This window comes from Armigeres subalbatus, chromosome 1 (genome assembly GCF_024139115.2).
Source record: "Armigeres subalbatus isolate Guangzhou_Male chromosome 1, GZ_Asu_2, whole genome shotgun sequence".
NCBI classification, from domain to species: domain Eukaryota; kingdom Metazoa; phylum Arthropoda; class Insecta; order Diptera; family Culicidae; genus Armigeres; species Armigeres subalbatus.
This window is the reverse complement of record NC_085139.1, coordinates 74,134,338-74,155,370: the sequence shown is the minus strand read 5'-3', so window position 1 is coordinate 74,155,370 and position 21,033 is coordinate 74,134,338. Positions and strand designations below refer to the sequence as shown.

General features: G+C 42.5%; 1 protein-coding gene across 9 annotated transcripts in view; it reads right to left on the bottom strand.

Annotated features, from left to right (window-relative positions):
• LOC134227170 (ras-related and estrogen-regulated growth inhibitor-like) overlaps positions 1-21,033 on the bottom strand; it is a 193,360-nt gene that overhangs the window by 80,468 nt on the left and 91,859 nt on the right. For 4 of the 9 annotated variants that reach the window (XM_062708528.1, XM_062708486.1, XM_062708501.1 and 1 more), the window contains one exon: positions 16,997-17,067. The exons of 4 other annotated variants lie outside the window; for them this stretch is intronic. The gene's annotated coding sequence lies outside the window, so the exon portion shown is untranslated. The remainder of the gene's footprint in view (positions 1-16,996; positions 17,068-21,033) is intronic. One more of the 9 variants, XM_062708518.1, reaches the window with a different exon arrangement.

Genomic DNA, 21,033 nt, shown 5'->3' with positions numbered 1-21,033 from the left:
GCAGCCACAGAGTATCTACCAGAATATCTATTTTTTTAAAACGAAAATGCGAACAAGTTTTAAAGAGTGTAATGCGTTTTCAAAAGAAAGAGTATAGAAAAATGTGATAGTTCAAAAAATGTTCGCGGGCCTGATAACAAAACCTTATGAATTGGTTTGAATGTTTTTTGTTTTCACCCAGTATTTCGAAATTATACTTCATGGTAAGAACACTACTCGACAGTTTTTGGAACACTCTAGTCTGTACCTTCTCGCACATACGCCACAGGGAGAGATAATTTTAATGAGCTTTTCATTCCTGGGCGCGAGAGCGCACACAAAATGGCTCAAACCGAGTTCCGAATGGACCCGCCGGGTGTTTTGTGGTCGCACTCGCTGCTGAAGAGGCAAAAATAGCCTGCACGTGTAAAGCCACAGCAGCAACTGAATGGCAATAAATTATGGTGGCTCGAATCGGACCCTTGTGGGACTCCAGCGAATGGCGACCTGACGACGACGATGGCGACGGAGAAGTCCACGCAGTCCGTGGCGGTAGTTTCGCTAAGTAGCTTCCCCCTTCGAGGGTTGTTTTGAGTTCCGTGAAATGGGCTGGTTTCAGAAAAATACTGCCATAGCTGAGGGGGATTTGGGGATTGTCCGCAGAGACAATCTGCAAATTATCCGATTAGGTATCGCGTTTTTATGGATCACGAGGGAGAGGCATTTTTTCCGGCACAATCACTTATGGGGTACGATTAAGTAGTAATTTTGTAAATGAGCTGAAATCATTAACACATTACTTTGAAACGGAAAAATGAGAAAGCTTAACAATGCGTTCATAAATTCAGGGGAACGTCGGGTATGTGGGGCGTATAGTCAACTGAACGAGTGGTTCGACGAGCAGTGCAGACTGGTTCTGGAGGAGAAGGATTCAACCCGAGCATTCGCGCTACAGTAAGGGACCTAGCAGAACGTTGAACGCTATAGATGGTTAACAAATTACCTAACGTCCTAGGGGGAGAAACAGGGTCAGCTCGAGCGATTCGTTTCATACAAATACGGTTACGATGAGGAGGGAGGGTACCTGAAATTGCTCAATTTCGAAGTTCTTCCAGTTTTTCCGAATGTTTAGGGTCCCCAGGCCCGATTCCACCGCGTGTATCCAGTGTGTAACGCTTGAGGGAGAGGGAGGGGGGTTGAGCAACCGTTACTCATTGTGACACAGAAGGGAGGGGAAGTTTATGAATCGTTGCGTAACAAAATAACCAAATTAAAAAAAGGAAGGGAGGGACGGTTTAAAGTCCTGATTTTTTACGTTACGTAATTTGTGCACAAAGCCAAACCATTACAGATCAAATGTTCTTCTGAGTTAAAAGAAATTTTAATCACCTCCACTTTGTTTTGCATATAGCGAACCTGTCCCAAGTAGCACACGCAACATCTTCCTAAAAGCACCTTTTTTCTATTCTGTTTCATTACAGGCATTGGAAAAACATCAAAGCACGAAAAAGTGTCATCAAGATGTCAAAAAATTTAGAATTGTGATCAATGTTTCATTAACATTGCAATACAGTACGTGTTTGACATTTGGAAACAAACAACATAAGAATACTGTACTTCATTTTGCAAACACGAAACAAATTCATTAAGTATCATATTTTTAACCATATAACTTCAATGCGTCTTTCAAAATTAATTTGTTTGTTTAAATTGAGTTGCAGATAAGTTGAGTATGTCTTCATGTTCAATTAGGATCGTCCAACGATTTGACAACTAACATTTTTTTCCTGTGATGGTGCAATCCAGAGACGTTGTTTATAGATAGAGACCCGCAAACAGTGAAGCCGAAAGTACCAAACGAACCGTCAAACGCGGTACCAAACGAGCAAAGTAAACAAACATTACCAATCGGTACTAAATGCAAGATAGGTATTGTAATCAACATTATAGAAATTATAAAAAAGTTTGAAAAGTTCAGTAAATGAAGATGTTTTTAGAGTTCTCATAGCAAATTTATATATGGTATTTAATCATATTTATTGTTGAATATAAGGAAATGGTGCTAAAGAAGACAAAATATGTAGTTGGAGCAAACCAAATAACTGCTCACACTGAGAGTCACTTCAAGTTCTCACAAATTTTTATGTTGCCGATCGCACAGATTGTTTTTGTCTGCTGGCCGTGAAGCCAGAATTGCTTTTATTCTCTCCGCGTGTCTCTATATAATACCATCGTCTCTGGTGCAATCAAGTAACAAGAAACCCGAGTACAAAACTTCATAATCGTATGGTTTTTATGATAAGTCAACATGCAGTCCCTTCGAAGTTTGAATGGTGCTGTGGTAGAGTGAAGGACTATCAATCACAAGGTATATAAATCGAATCCAGTTTTATATTTTTATTTCATTTTTTATGCTGTAGTATTTTGGCACATTATTGCAATTTTACTGCAATCGAAAGATGTTTCCGTAGGCTCCACCTCTTGCTCCACCTCTTGCCTAGTGGCGTATCCAGAAAATTGGTCCTGGGGGGGGTTTTCTGAACATTACATTACACTTACGAAAAAAAAAACATGCGCAAAGATTATTTGTTTCCGAATAGTTGCAACGCAACACAGTGAAATGTTCAGTAGTGAAACAAGTTGTGCTGCTTGGGGTGCATTACATATTTACGATGAGGCTGGGTCTTAATAAACAAATGTTGGCTGGGAGTGCTACACTCTCAATGTTGAACAATAAAAGTGCATCGCCCTGCTTCAATCCATCTAAGGTTACAAACGAAGTTGACACTTCGTCTGCAGTTCGAATACTTTATATAATTATCAAACGCTGCTCGTATCAGCCTCATCATTTTAACCGGAAAATCATGTTCTGACACTAACTGCTCATTTATTTTCTTGATGCGTACACTGCTTCGAAATCAATCAACATAAGGTGGGTCTGCAAGTTGAAATAAATCAAGGATCATCCGCAGGCTAAACATCTAATCCGTTGTTGATCTTCTCTCAAGAAAGCCTGCCTGGTATATGCCGACGAAGGATTCAATTCTGTTAAACAGAATACGCGACAGAATTGTGTACACAATGCATCGATACCGAAGAAAACACGACCGGACTCGATACAAATTTTTACTTTCTGATTAATTTACTCACCCGCACAAAGCAGAACAAAATTTCGATGACTGGCCGATCGTTCTGCTTACTGAAGAAAACACAACCGGACTCGATACAAATTTTTACTTTCTCGTCGGAACCCTCAGGCTCAAAAGCCTCCTTTCGAGAGATTCAGAAGATTTTTTTCAAAAGGGTTCGGAAACCTCTTTTCAAGTGGTTCGAAAGCCTTCTTTTAAGAGATTTAAAAGCATCCTTTCAAGAGCCTTGGAAGCCTTTTTTAAGTGGCGCATGAGCGTTCTCTCAAGAATCTTTGAGGCCCTCTTCAAGTAGGCTCTGATTGATTCTCTTAAATGAGAAAGCCTCCTTTCAAGAGGCTCGGAAGCCTCCTTTCAAGAGGCTCGGAAGCCTCCTTTCAAGAGGCTCGGAAGCCTCCTTTCAAGAGGCTCGGAAGCCTCCTTTCAAGAGGCTCGGAAGCCTCCTTCAAGAGCCTCCTTTCAAGAGGCTCGGAAGCCTCCTTTCGAGAGGCTCAGAAGCCTCCTTTCAAGAGGCTCAGAGCCTCCTTTCAAGAGGCTCGGAAGCCTCCTTCAAGAGGCTCAGGCCTCCTTTCAAGAGGCCTGGAAGCCTCCTTCAAGAGGCTCAGGCCTCCTTTCAAGAGGCCTCGGAAGCCTCCTTTCAAGAGGCTCAGAAGCCTCCTTTCAAGAGGCCTGGAAGCCTCCTTCAAGAGGCTCCAGCCTCCTTTCAAGAGGCTCAGAAGCCTCCTTTCAAGAGGCTCAGGAAGCCTCCTTTCAAGAGGCTCAGGCCTCCTTTCAAGAGGCTCGGAGAGCCTCCTTTCAAGAGGCTCAGAAGCCTCCTTCAAGAGGCTCCAGCCTCCTTCAAGAGGCTCAAGCCTCCTTTCAAGAGGCCCAGCCTCCTTTCAAGAGGCTCAGAAGCCTCCTTCAAGAGGCTCAGGCCTCCTTCAAGAGGCTCAGGCCTCCTTTCAAGAGGCTCCGGAAGCCTCCTTTCAAGAGGCTCAGAGCCTCCTTCAAGAGGCTCGGAAGCCTCCTTCAAGAGGCCCAGCCTCCTTCAAGAGGCTCAGAGCCTCCTTTCAAGAGGCCCAGGCCTCCTTTCAAGAGGCTCAGAGCCTCCTTCAAGAGGCTCAGAAGCCTCCTTTCAAGAGGCTCAGAAGCCTCCTTTCAAGAGGCTCAGGCCTCCTTTCAAGAGGCTCAGGCCTCCTTCAAGAGGCTCAGAGCCTCCTTCAAGAGGCTCAGGCCTCCTTCAAGAGGCTCAGAGCCTCCTTTCAAGAGGCCTCAGAGCCTCCTTCAAGAGGCCCGGAAGCCTCCTTCAAGAGGCTCAGAAGCCTCCTTTCAAGAGGCCTGGAAGCCTCCTTTCAAGAGGCTCAGAAGCCTCCTTCAAGAGGCTCAGAAGCCTCCTTTCAAGAGGCCTCAGAGCCTCCTTTCAAGAGGCTCAGGCCTTCTTCAAGAGGCTCAGCCTTCTTTCAAGAGGCTCAGAGCCTTCTTTCAAGAGGCTCAGGCCTCCTTTCAAGAGGCTCAGAAGCCTCCTTCAAGAGGCTCGGAAGCCTCCTTTCAAGAGGCTCAAGCCTCCTTCAAGAGGGTCGGAAGCCTCCTTCAAGAGGCTCAGAGCCTCCTTTCAAGAGGCTCAGAAGCCTAATTTCAAGAGGCTCGGAAGCCATTTTTCAAGAGGCTCATAAGCATTCTTTCAATATTCTCGGAAGCCAACTTCGAGAGGCTCGGGAGCCAACTTCAAGAGGCTCGGAAGCCTCCTTTCAAGAGGCTCGGAAGCCTCCTTTCAAGAGGCTCGGAAGCCTCCTTTCAAGAGGCTCGGAAGCCTCCTTTCAAGAGGCTCGGAAGCCTCCTTTCAAGAGGCTCGGAAGCCTCCTTTCAAGAGGCTCGGAAGCCTCCTTTCAAGAGGCTCGGAAGCCTCCTTTCAAGAGGCTCGCTGAGAATCGCTGGTCTAGAGCATCTCTGACTGTCGACGGCATTGTGATGTCTGCTGCCCATGCTGCATTTTCTCTTTGATTGCTTGGTATTCCGAACGGCAGAAAGATTTGTCTACCAATCCATCCCTGATGTGAATGAGCAATTAATTCAGTTACATACATTGTCGAGAGAATCATTCGTGCGATCAACCAACTTACGTCACGTTCGGCTGCACTACAATCAATGTTAGTAAGTACGAATGAGAAAGCTTCCATTTCTCATTGGCTTCCATGACTGTCCCGTTGACTCATTCAAATGACACTGGCGAAAAGTGAAGCATCTCAGTATTGATTGATCTGAGCTCTAGCGGGTGCAGATGAAGTTTCAGTTAACCCTTAAAAGGCCGAGACGACACTCTTCGTTCAAATTGCTCGTTCTCAGAAATGCGTTGACCTTTTCTCAAAGGGGCTTTCTTTTGACCTAGGTACCGCTCCACAAGATCCCTCCCCGCGATCATAAAATTTAAAAATATTTGTTTTTTTCTCGATATTCTTCGCAACTACAGCCAAAATTCTTCAATAATAAAGTGCCTTCAATTTCTGGCATTGTTGTATGTACTTACCGATTTTAAAAGCCATGAATTCCTTTTTTATTGTTGACCATACATCTGATTATACTTCTTGAAATCTTGTCACGTAATATACCAAATCGTTTCAGACAGGAGATTTAAATATCAAAACAACTGTAGACATGCAATTCATTTGTTGAGAATTTCCAAATTTCTAAGTTTATTGTTAGAAAGAGAAACTCATCAATCTTGTGACTGTGTGATGATATGCTGGTTCCAGAAACAATGGCCACCCGGAAACAACTTCTACGGGAGCTTTGTCTCCATATATTTCTTTGATGCAAATCCTTCATAAATTCCCATTCAACAGTAATGTTTCTGACCAAAGGGGCCTCTCACGAGAATATGTGGGGCGCCCTGAGACGCAAGGGGGTTCCTGAGAAAATCATCGGCCTCATCGAAGCACAGTACGAGGCCTTTTCGTGTAGAGTGCTGCACAATGGGGTCCTGTCCGACCCTATCCGGGTCGTAGCTGGTGTGAGGCAAGGATGTATTCTATCACCGTTACTGTTCCTCATTGTAATCGATGAGATTCTGGTAGATGCGATTGACCGTGAACCAAACCGCGGGCTGTTATGGCAGCCTATAACCATGGAGCACCTAAACGACTTCGAATTGGCGGATGACGTTGCACTACTCGCGCAACGGCGCTCTGATATGCAGAGTAAGCTCAACGACCTTGCTGATCGCTCCTCCTCGGCAGGTTTAGTCATAAACGTCAACAAAACCAAATCGTTGGATGTAAACACGGTGACTCCTTCCAGTTTCACAGTAGCCGGGCAACCAGTGGAGAATGTTGAATGCTTCCAATATCTTGGTAGCCAAATGGCGTCAGACGGCGGTACCAAGATCGACATAGGCGCACGGATCAAGAAAGCAAGGGCTGCCTTTGCGAGTTTAAGAAATATCTGGAAAAACAGGCAGATAAGTGAACGCACCAAAATACGAATTTTCAACTCTAACGTGAAATCTGTGCTGTTATACGCTAGCGAAACATGGTGTGTATCAGTGGAGAACACTCAACGGCTGCAGGTGTTCATTAACAGATGCCTGCGGTATATAATTCGGGCCTGGTGGCCTCACAACTGGATATCAAACAACGAGCTCCATCGTCGTTGTCACCAGAGGCCGATAGCAACAGAAATTCGGGATCGGAAGTGGGGCTGGGTCGGCCACACTCTACGTAGGGGCGGAAACGAAATCTGTAAACAAGCATTAGACTGGAACCCAGCGGGACATCGCAGCAGAGGCAGACCCAGAGGCTCATGGCGGCGAAGCCTCAATAAAGAAATAAAAGAAGTCGACTGAAATCTAACCTGGCAACAGGTTAAAGCGATAGCCGGGCATCGCTCAGGATGGAGATCTTTCAAGTCGGCCCTTTGCACCACCGGAGGTGTACAGGATCCATAAGTAAGTAAGTAAAGGTGCCTCTCCTGGAACATGTGCTCCCGAAGATTCGGTAATGCGCTTGCTCGATCGAGAGATCCTCTGCATTATCTACTCCTGGAACCTGCAAGATGCCCCAGGGAGCCTGTAGAAGGGGGCATGTCATATTTATTGCTAAAATATACCGTGAAACAGAAATTTTTTAATAATTTCTCATTGATTACGGACCAGATTGACTACCCCTGTTACGTGTGAATGTGAAGTGCCTCTAGGGAATCCATAAAAAGAGACATGTTAATGGTTATTGTTATGCATTTTGAATTGATTGGCGTCCACATTGGTCAATTCTGAAACTTACGGAGTACCTGGAGAACTCTTAGAAGAAATACTCAATGATTTTTATCACCGTGATTTATTTACCCGTTAATCAGTACCGGGGCACTCCTTGCGTAAGGTAACCTCTCATTGTCGATTGATATATTGTTTATTCACATCCTAAATGTTCCGACCACATAAATCTCTGCCCCCCGACGATAAACAAATTTGACAAATTTACGTGCCATATTCCGTTACAAATGCCATATGTCAAGCCGTTGTTGGTGCATGTTGGCGGCGCTGGTGCGCATAATTCGCCGGTTTCCATGTCCCTCATACCAACCCCAAACGCACAGCTTTCCCATTCGCTTGGTATGTGCCGTGGGCTAGGTGATGAGCTTAAATTACCTGCCTGACGCGCGGCTTGACAAATATTTATGTTCCAATTTTCGAGACATTGTAAAACAACTTGTCGTCCTGAGTTGAACGCGCACGCGTCCGCCACGTCCACCTCGATGATAGCTCCGTTGAGTGAGCGAGCTCCTGCGAGACGACGACGCCGGCAACGTGCACTCTATCTATAGGCGCTGTAATCTGATAATGGATGAACCTCGTTTTTGCGCACCAGTCAAGTCAACTTGCGCCGTCTTGTCGTGTTTGGTATTCCGTGACATGTGGATTTTCATCCCCTGCGCCATCAATGGATTCCAAATAACCGATACGATTTTTTTTCCACTTTGATCCAAAAACTGGGTCAACCGGCGATCAACTCTACTTGGTTAGTACTTTGGGGAGTCGGTTAAGCATTTCAAAGAACCATGCCCTCCATACGTATATAGTTGTTGACATTTTGTGGTCGGGCGCATCTGCACCGACATCATTCATCGTAGCGTGGCTCTTAATCCGATTCATCCGAATGCACTTTACTCACCAACTTGGAAGGAGTGGTTCCACTTGAGTCTCGCTCATTCTTTTGAAAATAATTCGTTCACGTGTGGGAACCAAGTCGGTGGTAGTTAACATAGGCGTTGTATTGTGATTTTGCATAGCCATTGCGATTTAAGTTGGTAATATACAATAAATAATCTTTTAAACTATAACTAAATGCCGGCTAACAATGAATTTCGAATGTTCGATATGTATTGAACAGCAAAGAAGTGAAAATAAAATATTCGAGAATAATTTTCCATTTGAGCTGAGAGGCGATTCAGTTATGACGACGCGATTCTGTGTAAAAAACTCATGCACGATGCTCTCCATGCTGAATCGCAAGCGAGTCAGCTCGCGCATGAAGCTTCGGTGAGTGAGATTTAAACATGATTCTATCAACATTGCCTCTGAGTACTTGTTCCCACAAATGGCCTTAGTTTGAATAAATGAAATGAAATAATTTCCATTCTAATAATGTCATCGCAAATGGTGCTTTGAAATGACATTTAATAATTTGGCATTTTCCGGATGTTCCGGATCTTCTGGAGGGTCATAGTGAACATGTTTAGGCCACAACATCAAACCCATACTCCGAATATGAAAACAAATGCATTTATAAAATCCTGGTGCTTTTTCGATGAAACTAGCAGATTTGCCTTTTTGTGGGATCTTCCAGTGGAAAGGCTAAAGAATTCCCTTCGGTAATTTTATTAAATTTTCTTTGGAAATTTAATGGATTTCCCATTAAAACCCAAAGAATTTCAAGTCGAAATTTTTAAGGGAGGGGGCCATAAAGCCCAAAGCTGGTCGGACATGTCATTGCCGAACAAATAATTAGACTGAAACTCGTCTGATCGAAAATCATTTGGGAGAGATAGTCATATGACCAATAATGTCGTTTGGCAGACAGGTCATTTAGCCGAAAAAGTAGTCTGGTGTAATAGGTCATTTAGCAGAAAATGACGTTTTGAACGAAATGGTCGTTTGGCAAAAAGGGCCATCTGGCCGAAAATGTTATTTGACAGAAATTGTTATTTGACCGAAATTGTTATGAGGCCGATAAAATTTGTTTGGCCGAATAGTTCATTTGGCACAAAAATATCGCTTGGTCGATATGCTCATTTAGCAGAAAGGGCCATTTAGCCGAATGAGGTTATCTTTCTGTCCATATGACGATATCAGCCTTTTGGTCCGTTCGGCCTAACGACATTTTCAGCAAAACGCCATTTTCGGCCAACCGCCATTTTCGGACAAATGATCTGTTGGGGAAAACAACTTTTTCAGCCAAATTATTAGTTCGTGGTTCGTATGAGCACTTCGCCCGTATGACGCTTTCAGCCAAATGACTTTTTCGGCCAAACCGTTTTCGACCTTATAACCGTTTTGCCCTAATGGAAGTTGGCTAGATAACTCTTGCCTTGACATGTTATTCGGGCAAGCAGTGTTGGTATAATCATGCTCAAATCTCACGCACCGAAGCCTCATGCGCGAGCTGACTCGCTTGCGATTCTGCATGGATAGCATCGCGCATGAGTTTTTTTTACGCAGGATCGCATCGTTTCGCACATTCGCCGAAAAATTATTTCACTCCAAAAAGTGGCAATACTCAATCGAAACGTATTTTATGTTTACGTATGGATTTGTTATCCATTGTTTTAAGGAAAGAAAGTTATTCCGATGAATTTATCGAAGAAGAACACGGAAAAATGACCCAACGATGCAGATCGCTAGTCGAAATATGGTGGATTCTCAGGGCCATGAATCGGGTGAGGTTTGCCTCACGATTGATTTGAATCGTGGATGAGATTTGAGAATTTGAGTTTGTACCAACACTGCGGTCAAGTGGCATTTGAAAAAAGGATTTCTATCGAATAACTTTCGTCAAACGACGAGAAGGACCGAAACCCCTCCTGGTCGACATTTTTGGCCGTATTACTTGTTCAGCAAGTGATATTTTCTGTGGAAATTCTGAAGAATATCTGAACCACTTCCCTAAAAAATTTGAAATAATTTCGCGTCAAAATTTATGTGCGTCAAAATTTTTATGTGGAAATTCTATAAAATCTGCTTTTGGAAAAAAAAAAAAATGCTCTAAAGAATTTTCCGTGACACCCGCTGGTGGTTAAATGGTATTCGACTTAACGCCGAATACGCCGCCGATCAAAATTATGACAAACGCTGCCGCCGACTATTTGCGGATCGGCGCACATCTCTAACGGTGGTCAAAACCGTCAGAACCCATGCACGAGCCAACGGGATATTTTCTAAGCTTTTATTGTACTGGAATAAAGATTATTTGAACAAAAGTTATATTTTCAGCAACAATAAAAAGTGGCTCGATTATCCAGAGTAATTTTTTTTCAACACTCCGGATAATCGAGTTTCTGTCACAAAATTTAAAAAGGGTCAAAATTTCACTCAAGTCAATAATATAATCGATTAAAAATAGCATTCTAACATACTCTCAAACATTCCGGAACATTCCTTGTTCTTTACTTTTCTATATTCTTCATTTTTCCTTCAATACCCTTCTTATTTCGTCCTTCTTGCTTTTTCCTTCCTTCTTCCTTCTTAGTTTAATCCTTCTTACTTCAAGTTCCATCTTTTTTCTTCCTTATTCATTTTACCATTTTATTCTTTTTACCATTTTCTTCTTTTTTCCTTCCTTCTTCATCGTTTTCCCTGCTTTCATCTTCCTTTTACCTTCTTCCTTCTTATTTCCTCTTTCTTCTTTCCTTCTTCCTTCTTCCTGTCATATTTTTTCTTCTTTTTTCTTTCTTCTTCCTTCTCTCTTTCGTTTTACTTTTTTCTTATTATTTCTTTTTTCGCCTTTTATCCTTCTTTCTTTTCTCTTCTTCTTTTTTCCTTTTCTCTTATTTCTTCTTCTTCTTTTTGTTTCTTCTTCCGTCTTTCTTCTTCATTTTTCCCCTTTTTCTTCTTTCTTGTTCACTTCTTGTTTAATATTTCTTACTGTTGTTTCCCACTCATCACTTCTCACCTATCACATCTCACTTCTCTAATAGCTTCACAGTACTCATTTCTTATTTCTTACTTCTTGTCACTTCTCAATTCACACTACTCACTTCTACCAATCACTACTTACTTCGAATAGCTTATGTCTCACTTCTCACTACTAACATCTCACTTCTACTACTCACTAATAACATCTCTCTTTTTATTTCACACACACTTAATAAGGAAACATATTTCAACGATTCGTCCAAACGGCATTTGGATAAATGACTTTCGGCCCAATGACCCCAAACCATTCCGTTCGATAGGCTAAGAGTTGATCCTTGTGGTTATCAGATCACGCAAAGGGACAGTTGAATCCTTTGTCATTCGCAAGGGAGTCGTTTCGTGGTTTCCCCTCTTTTAGTTTTCCTGACGATTCTTTTAGATCAGTTTTACTTCAGCCAGGGGAGATTGGAAAATGAAGGCCTTGTTCGCCAACAACGCCTAGGAGTCCTACCAGAAACGTTCCAAGAAATTCCACGGTGTTCTCGGTTCCATGCAAAGGTTTTGTACTAGCTTATTTTAGCGAGGTAAGACGTACGGCTACAAAGCAAGACCATGCTGAAATAGAAATTTGGTGAATTTCGACAGTGAGAAGTCGAAATTCAGCTTTGCAGAGGAGAGAAACCAAATTTCTATGAAAATACATACTTTTGTGAATTCAATTCCGTTTTTCACAACTAACGAATGAGAGAAATTTTACAAAATTAAAACTTTATTCTAAAAGTGAGGAGCCGAAATTCAGCTTTGCAGAGGAGAGAACCGTAGTTTTGTAGTTTTGTAGTTGTAGTTTTGTAGTTTTGTGAATTTAAACCTGTTTTTCTCAAAAACTGGACGTGTTACAAAAAATCTGAATACATGACTGAATTCAGCGAAGAAAAATCTTTCAAGTACACTGAGAATGGTTGAAGGGAGTAAAACACTGTTGACTAATCGAACATGTCATTGGAGTGCAATACGAAAGTGTGAGATAAGACGGACCTACCAGTCGGTATTTTTGGCAAATTGACCAATTCGGCCAAACGACTTTTTCAGCCAGTTCAGGCGCATGTTCCATTGGCCTTATGAAATTTGGCTTTCGGGCTAACGTGTTATTCAGCCAAGTGGTATTCGGCCAAACGGCTTTCGGCCGAATGAGTTTCGGCCCATGAACCCTTACTCATCGGTGTTCAAATCCGCCGTATTTTGTATGCAGCAGGTTTGGCACCGACCCACATTCCGAATTGTATCCTCTCTTGAATTGTGGACGTGTGCCTGCTCTTCGGTAGTGGACTCAAGCTACTAGGGATAGGCCAACGCTGGCCACCGTGAGAAAGAAAGGGATTCTAGGCTTCCCTGACGTTGCCGAGGCGAAAGAGGCAGCTTTTTGCTTAGGAGAAAGAAGAAATTTGACCGCCAGCACACGGTGACGAATAGATGGGATATCTGCCTTAGAGTAGACTGACTTCGAGTATGGTTAGAGTTTGGAAGCGATTTGCATGTACTGATTTAAGGACGATGATGGGTGAGGCAGGCCAGTTCTAGTTCGTACAATAATCTGATTTGAATGATCGTCTTCTCGTTCCGTAGTTGTAGATCCCTGTTATTGGCTTTGTGGAATCATGCTCTCTTGAGACAGCTGACCTTAACAGATCGGGAGTCTGGCAGGAATGTTGTACCGTGGTCGATCGTTTCCTCTAAAAACTTTAACGATTTTCAAGTTGGGGATGTACTTCTCACCTCACTTGATAATGAGATCTGAAGGTTGATGTCTGTTGCGGCACGTGTGCCCACGAACACATTTACTAGCAGTCATGGCGAATGTAATGCATATCTTGGTGTGCTCCCGACTATAATTAACAAAATGTCATCGGCGTAGATGGAAATGCATTTGTCTGGAGGGAGGTAGATAAAGATCTTGTCTTTTGCAATAGGGGCCTTTCACAAATTACGTAACGATGCAAGGGGAGAGAGGTGGTCAAGACAGGCGTTACGATCCATACAGAAAAATTAAACCTTCCATACAAAAATTGTAACGAGGGGAGGGTGGGGGTCCAAAATCATCAAATTTAGCGTTACGTATTTTTTAAAAGAGTTCATAATGAAAAGGGTAACTGCCAGAAACGAGCCTTGGGGCAACGTTGCGTTGCACTCCCGATCAAAACTCTTAAAAGGCGTCCAATGAGGAAATTCCGGCCGTATACCTTCTCTGCTTGAAGGCATTCTGGAAGATGTCCTCTAGACCGTAGGGTCAACTCGTAGACATGTATCTGAATGGAAGGTGTGTGATCAATGCCATATATGTCGTTCAAGATTGTTTAAAAAAATTGTCTGAAAAATATTGCACCTCATTCATCCACTTGGCCAGCTAGACTATATTTCAGAGAATTCTTTGATATTGTTTGGGAACTACTAGAATAAATAAATCAACAATATAGGGGAACTGCACCTGGAATTTCTCTCATGGCTCCGATATTCATCCCATCAAAAATAAAGGAGTAAAAAGTAATTTGATTTGTTTCTCATTCTCGTGATTTTCTTCAGCAGTGAGCACGCTTGTTAAAAAAAGAAGACAAAACTGGTGCTGTATTACTTTGTTTCGCGATGAGATGATTATATGCTCAGTGAGATGGAGATCGGGACAGTTCCCCTACAATGTTCTATGTTTTCTTTTAAATATGCGTTTTTAAAGGGTTTGTAACTCGGGTTATTTTTAGTGTTTTTTCAGCGCCTACTGTATGTTCTATTCAGATTATTTATCGTTTAATAAGACCGTTTGCTGCCCGTTGAACAGACCATTAGACCGAAAGTCGTTTGGCCGAAAGGGTCGTTTGGCCCAAAGAGTCATTTGGCCGAACGGGTTATTTGACTGAAAGGGTCATTTGGCCGAAAAGGTCATTTGGCCGAAAGGGTCGTTTGGCCGAGATGGTCGTTTGGCCGAAAGGGTCGTTTGGCCGAAAAAGTCATTTGGCCAAAACGATCGTTTGGCCGAAAGGGTCATTTGGCCGAAAGGGTCATTTGGCCGAAAGAGTCATTTGGCCGAAAGGGTCGTATGACCGAAAAGGTCATTTGGCGGAAAGGGTCTTTTGGCCGAAAGGGTCGTTTGGTCGAAAGGGTCATTTGGCTTAATACGATCCTTTCGGCCAAATGTCTCATTCTGCCAAATGACTCTTTCGGCCAAGTGGCCCTTTCGGCCAAATGACCCTTTCGGCCACACGCTTTTTCGGCAAAATGACCTATTCGGCCAAATGAGCTTTTCGGCCAAATGACCCTTTCGGCCAAATTACCCTTTCGGCCAAATGATCCTTTCGGCCAATTGACCTTTCCGGTCAAATTACCCTTTCGACCAAATGATCCTTTCGGCCAATTGACCTTTCCGGTCAAATGACCCCTTCGGCCAAATAACCCTTTCGAACAAATAACCCTTTCGAACAAACGACCCTTTCGGCCAAATGACCTTTTCGGCCAAATGACCCTTTCGGCCAAATTAACCTTTCAGACAAATGATACTTTCGGCCAATTGACCTTTCGGCCAAATGACTCTATCGGCCAAACGACCTTTTCGGCCAAGCGACTTTTTCGGCCAAATAGCCTTTTCGGAAAAAAGACTTTCGGCCAGATAGGTTTCGGCCTAATGGTTTGTTCAGCCTAATGGTATTCGGCCAAACGACCTTTCCCCGATTTAATTACCCTTGGGTCATAATGGCTATAGCACCAGTTGTCGCACTAGTGCTTTATATGCCAAATGGCCAATCAAATCACCACAAACCAAGTTCATATCGATAAAGCATATTCATATAAAACGATAACACCTTTGATCTCCTCCAAAACAAGCAAAGCATAATTGTAAAAATTGATTTTGCTTTATTTTGGTGGTCCCAATTTGGCCAATCCCATAAGAAAACAATGGGATTTGCTGAGAAAGGAACCAAAATTAAGAATAGTGCCAAAACAGGTGCATGCGTTCCTATTATGGATTAATCAATTTTGATGATTATAACATTTTTTTTTGATTTTCAGAGCTGTTCTAAGGAGCAGGAAGTAAAACCTTTCGCTTGATATATAAAGTCCACCCACATGCCTTTTACTTATTTAAAAAAATAGTTGTTCTTATGCATGGCGACAATTGGTACACCCACCATAAACCAAAATCTCATCAAATTATCTTTTTCAACAGTTGGGGGTTGGGGTATCAGTAGATCCGTGTTGGTTTACTTATTGTGGCGACAGCTAGTCTGAGGATCATCCATACGCCTTGAAAGCCTTCATTCAGTCTACATCAACCAGTTCTGGTTCATTCACGTTGGTTAGGAAATTCGCAACAGCACATCACTTCGTATAAGCGTCTCACTTTTTTTTAACACGTGGTTTCGCAACCGTGAGCTCGTCGCCCGGCTGGAATGCATCACGTCGCTTTTGTGTGGGAAAACCGAATGAGGAAAATGCCGCTACTGCCATGCCATTCCGACCGACAATCAACAGAAGCAGCGCGGCAGTAGTGCAGTCGCGTCAGTGTCGGTAGCCGCTGCCGAGCTTTTGATGTTTTAATCCTAATTGACGGTTACGAATTGTACAATAATTGAAAAATAAATTTCAGAAGCGAGCTTGATTGGATTCAAGCCCACTCCGGTGTGTAGGGCGCTAAGCAGATTTGCCAGGATTTTTCTTTCGTTCCCAACAAACGAAAAGTTGAAGTTATGGGCAGTTTGAAGCTTTCGCGCTGGCTGGTTCGGCAAGGATTGTCGCGTCGCGCGCGGGATTGTTGAATGAAAAGTTGTTTCGTTAGCGCTCGATGGGTTGCTGCATCGCGCGCAGTTCCCGAGCGGAGGTAAGATTAATGCATTCGATTGCTGCTCCGCTCGATGCAGGTGATGCGATGTGATTTGCTTAAAAAAAAGTGCATGGATTATACTTTGTATGAAAGTAGAACAAGACGGGATTAGAGTGGCGTGTGTGCGTGTTTGAAGTGCCTAATCCTCAGAGCAAATGTAACCCCTTTGGTGCTAGAAGAGGATTGCGAAAGCTTATCTTTCCAATGAGTCACTAAAGTTACGAAAATAGCCATAATGAAAGACTCTATCGTGGGTTGGAGTTATCGTGAACAAATTCGATTTTTTTTTATTCTTTATTAGAGTGATTCGAAATTCGAAAAAAAAACATTTCATAAATCCAGAATAAATTCAGTAATATTCCTCTGTTACATATTAGCATATTGAACAGCATCAGCATCTGTGCTCTGGGGTCAATATGTCCCCAGGCCACTTTGAAAGGCTGCCATTTTTTAGTTTTCAACCGATTCTCCTAACTTTTGGTAGTTTGGTAAAACTCGCCGAGATCTGTCTCTTAGGTGCAAATTCGAAAATCTCGAAAAAAAAACTTGAAAATAAGAGCTACAGTGTTCTTTTATTAAAAAACTTACGTTGTCTGTGCTCTGGGGTCATATTGACCTCAAATTGAAATCGTTATAACTTTCTTACTGTTTGGCCAATTTTGGATGTTTTGGGCAGTTTCGGGAGATAATTTGATCATTTTTCAGAACGTTACAAATATTTTTTTATATAAATGTGTTTACACGATAATGATAATTAAAGATACATATAATGAATGTTATTATAATTATAATATATCCGCGTATTTAAAGTGATGCTTGAAGTTACGAGAATCTCATAATAATTATAACGTTATTTCGGAAAAAAAATCAAAAGTGGATTTACCTGTATATTATGGAAGATTTCACCAGAAATCCATGTGCAATTGCCTGTAGCTGGCACGGGAATTATCCGGACACTGGAAGATAGCGAATAATACCTGCAAATAAAAAAATGAGATGCGAATAAATAACTGACTCCATTCATTGAAGAACTAACTAGTGCTAGCATTACTTGAATAGCACGAGTTACGTTTGTGATTTACTAGTTTATATCCGAACCTTTTTAAAAAGGCACCCCCATCATGTGGCTAGGTATTGTTGATCTGGGAAGCCGGCATACTGCAAAACATACATGTAGCAAATCAAAATACAGGGCTGAGCAATCGGCAATGTATATTGGAAACTGAGTGGAAACTCGGAATGTCATAACTCTGTTAGAACCGCAAGTTGGCCTCCTTGCTCGAGAGAAGTGAGAAACGTCACTTCTAACTCCTCATTTCTTCTCACTTCTCACTTCTCGCTGTAAAAAGTGAGAAGCACGGAGTGAGTAGTGAGACGTCTCACTACCCACTTCGCACTATTCACTTTTCACAGCAAGGAGTGATAAATGAGGAGTGAGAAGTGAGACGTATCACTTTGCACTCCTCATTTCTCACTTCCCACCGTGAAAAGTGAGTAGTGCGAAGTGGGTAGTGAGACGTCTCACTACTTACTTCACGCTTCTCAATTCTTACAGTGAGAAGTCTTACTCCTAATTTCTCACATTTCAAATGACCTATTCGGCCAAATGTCTTATTCGGGCAAATGTCCTAACCGGCCAAATAACCCTTTCAGTCAAACGACCCTTACTGCCAAAGGCCCTTTCTAATTACCCTTTCGGCCGAATGACCCTTTCGGCCAAATGACTTTCGGCCAGATGGGTTTCGGCCTAATGGTTTGTTCGGCCTAGTGGCATTCGGCCAAATGGCTTTCGGCCGAATGGGTATTGGCCGAATGGGTATCGGCCAAACGACCCTTCCCCTTTCATAACTTTATTAAAATTTGTTTGGAAATTCAAATGAATTTGAAAAAATTTCACATTTTGGAATTTCTCTTAAATTTGTTTGATATACTCTTTTAGGAATTCCTCCGATATATCTCCAGGGAATCCATTGGATAATCTATCAAGAATTTACCAAAAAAAACCCTCCTGGGACTCAATCCAGGAACTTTATCTTGAATTTCTTCAAGAACTCCTTGAAATCCCTTGGGAACTCTTTCGGATACTGCCCCATTTCCTTCGGGAATTCTTCCTGAAAAAGGAACTTCATGAAGCAGCTCTTGGAGGAATTTTCTGCAGTACAGCTTGAGAAGGAATCCCTGAAATAATTTCCGAGGAAATTATTGATGGATTTTTTGAAAGAATTAATGGAGGAATTTCTGGAAGAGAAAGTGGGAGATTTTCTAGAAGAATTTTCGGGAATATCATTTTAAGATATTGCTGTAAGTTCGGAATGATTTTTTGTAGAAATTTTAGGGGAAGTACGCACAAAAAATTTGAGGATTGAGGGTATATTTGAAAGAATTAACAAAGAAATACTAAGTAATAATTTATAATGGTTGTTCGGAGTCATTGTTTGAAAAAAATCACAGGGAAATTTCTGGAGTCCTAGTCGATTTTTTTGGGGAACTTCGGGAGAAATTCCTGGAGGATCTTGCCGAGGAATTCCTGGAGAACTTTGTGGAGGAATTCCTGTAGGAACCTGCGGATGAATACTTGGAGGATCTTGCAGAGGAATTTGTGGAGGAATACCTGGAGGAACTTCCGAAGAATTGCCTGGAGGAATTTCCGGAGAAATACCTGGAATATCTTCAAGGGGAATTCCTGGAGGATCTTGCCGAGGAATTCCTGGAGAACCTTGTGGAAGAATTCCTGTAGAAACCTGCGGAGGAATACTTGGAGGATCTTGCGGAGGAATTCCTGGAGGAATTTCAGAAGGAATACCTGGAGGACCTTCCGGAGAATTGCCTGGAGGAACTTCCGGAGAAATACCTGGAATATCTTCAAGAGGAATTCATGGAGGAACTTGCGGAGGAATTTCTGAAGGAGCTTGCGAAGGAATACCTGGAGGGATTTGCGGAGGAATTCCTGAAGGAACATGCGGAGAAATTCCTGGAGGAATTTCCGGATGAATTTCTGGAAGAATTTCAAAGGGAATTCCTGGAGGATCCTGCCGAGGAATTCCTGGGGAACCTTGTGGAAGAATTCCTGAATGAACTTGCAATGGAATTCCTGGAGGAACTTGCAGAGGAGTTCCTGGAGGAACTTTCGGAGAAATACCTAGAGGATTTTCTGAAGAAATTCCTACAATATCTTCAAGAGAAATTCCTGGAAGAACTTGCGGTGGAATTCCTGGAGGATCTTGCAGAGGAATGCCTAGAGAGCCTTGTGGAGGAATTCCTGTAGGAACTTGCGAAGGAATTCCTAGAGGAACTTGCGAAGGAATACCTGGAGGAACTTGCGGAGGAATACCTGGAGGAAACTTCCGGTGGGATTCCTGGAGAAACTTCCTGAGGAATACCTAGAATAATTTCCCGAGCAATTCCTGGAGTAACTTGCGGAGAAATCCCTGGGGAACTTGTGGAGGCGTCCCCGGAGGAACTTCCGGAGGGATTCCTGAAGGAACTTGTGGAGGAATTGCTGGAGGAACTTGCAGAGGAATACCTAGAAGAACTCCCGGAGGAATACCTGGAGAAACTTCCTGGGGAATTTCTAGAAGAGTTTCTGGAGCAATTTCTGGAGGAACTTGCGGAGGAATCCTTGGAGGAACTTGTGAAAAGATCCCTGAAGGAAGTTGCGGAGGAATACCTGGAGGAACTTTCGGAGAAATACCTGGAATATTTTCAAGATGAATTCCTGTAGGAACTTGCGGAGGTATTCCTGGAGGAACTTCCAGAGGGATTCCTAGAGAAACTTCCTGAGGAATACCTAGAAGATTTTCTGGAGCAATTCCTGGAGTAACTTGCGAAAGAGTCCCTGGGGAAACTTGTGGATGAACTTCTGTAGGAACTTGCGGAGGAATACCTGGAATATAGTGAAGAAGAATATCTGGACGAACTTGCGCATTAATTCCTTGAGGAGCCTCCCCAGCGTGGACAATTTCTCATATTTTTTTCAAAAAAGTGTGTGAACCGTGGGCATTTACCATATTCCCTCTCCTGGACTGTCTGTGTGGTATATGGACAGCCTCGTGTATGTAATCAGCTGTTCCAGAAATTCCTTAACCTTCCGCAACTCGCTTCATCTTTCATAACACGAGAACTCGCGTGTTGTAAAAAGTACAGCAGTCCTGAAATCCGTTATAATGAAGCCAATTCAAATGATATCAAAGAGATTTTTTTTGGAAAATAATAAAGGGAATATATTCTCTCATTGAGGAAATTTTTTTAAGTCCAATGGAGCTTCTGCTGGTCCTCCGGAAGATCCGGAACCAACGGAACACCGTTGAAAATAGTCCATCTTTACAATAAATGGCGTAATGTTTTTTATAAGAACTCTAAAAACTCTAAAAACTCTGAAAAAAAAAACTTAATCGATATATAATCCCATGCGGCCCTATGAGTCAAGAAAAAAAATATTTAGAGTTCTCTCACTGAGCGGCGCTAGTGTACATGAAAATACCAGTGTTGTTCGATATCTCGAGATCTATGGGACTTAGAAAATTTCCGTCTTCTTCAAAGTTGTTCAAGGATTGAAAACCAATATATTGAGAAACTGTTAAGTTCAGAATTCAGCCGTAAGGCGGCGCTAGTGTATATGAGTTATTAGTTTGGTTAGATATCTCGGGATCTGTGGGAATTAGAAAGTTGCCGTCTTCTACAAAGTTGTTTGAGGATTGTAATCCAATATGTTAAGAAGCTAATTAGTTTGAAATTCATCCGCAATGTGGCGCTACTGTATATGAGAGATCAGTTTGGTTTGATATCTCAGGATCTATTGGTTTTGGAAAGTTGCCATTTTCTATAAAGTTGTTCGAGCATTGGTAACCCATATGTTGAGAAACTGTTTAGTTCAAAATTGAGCCGTAAGGCGGCGCTAGTGTATATGAGAGATCAGTTTAGTTCGATATCTCGGGATCTGTGGG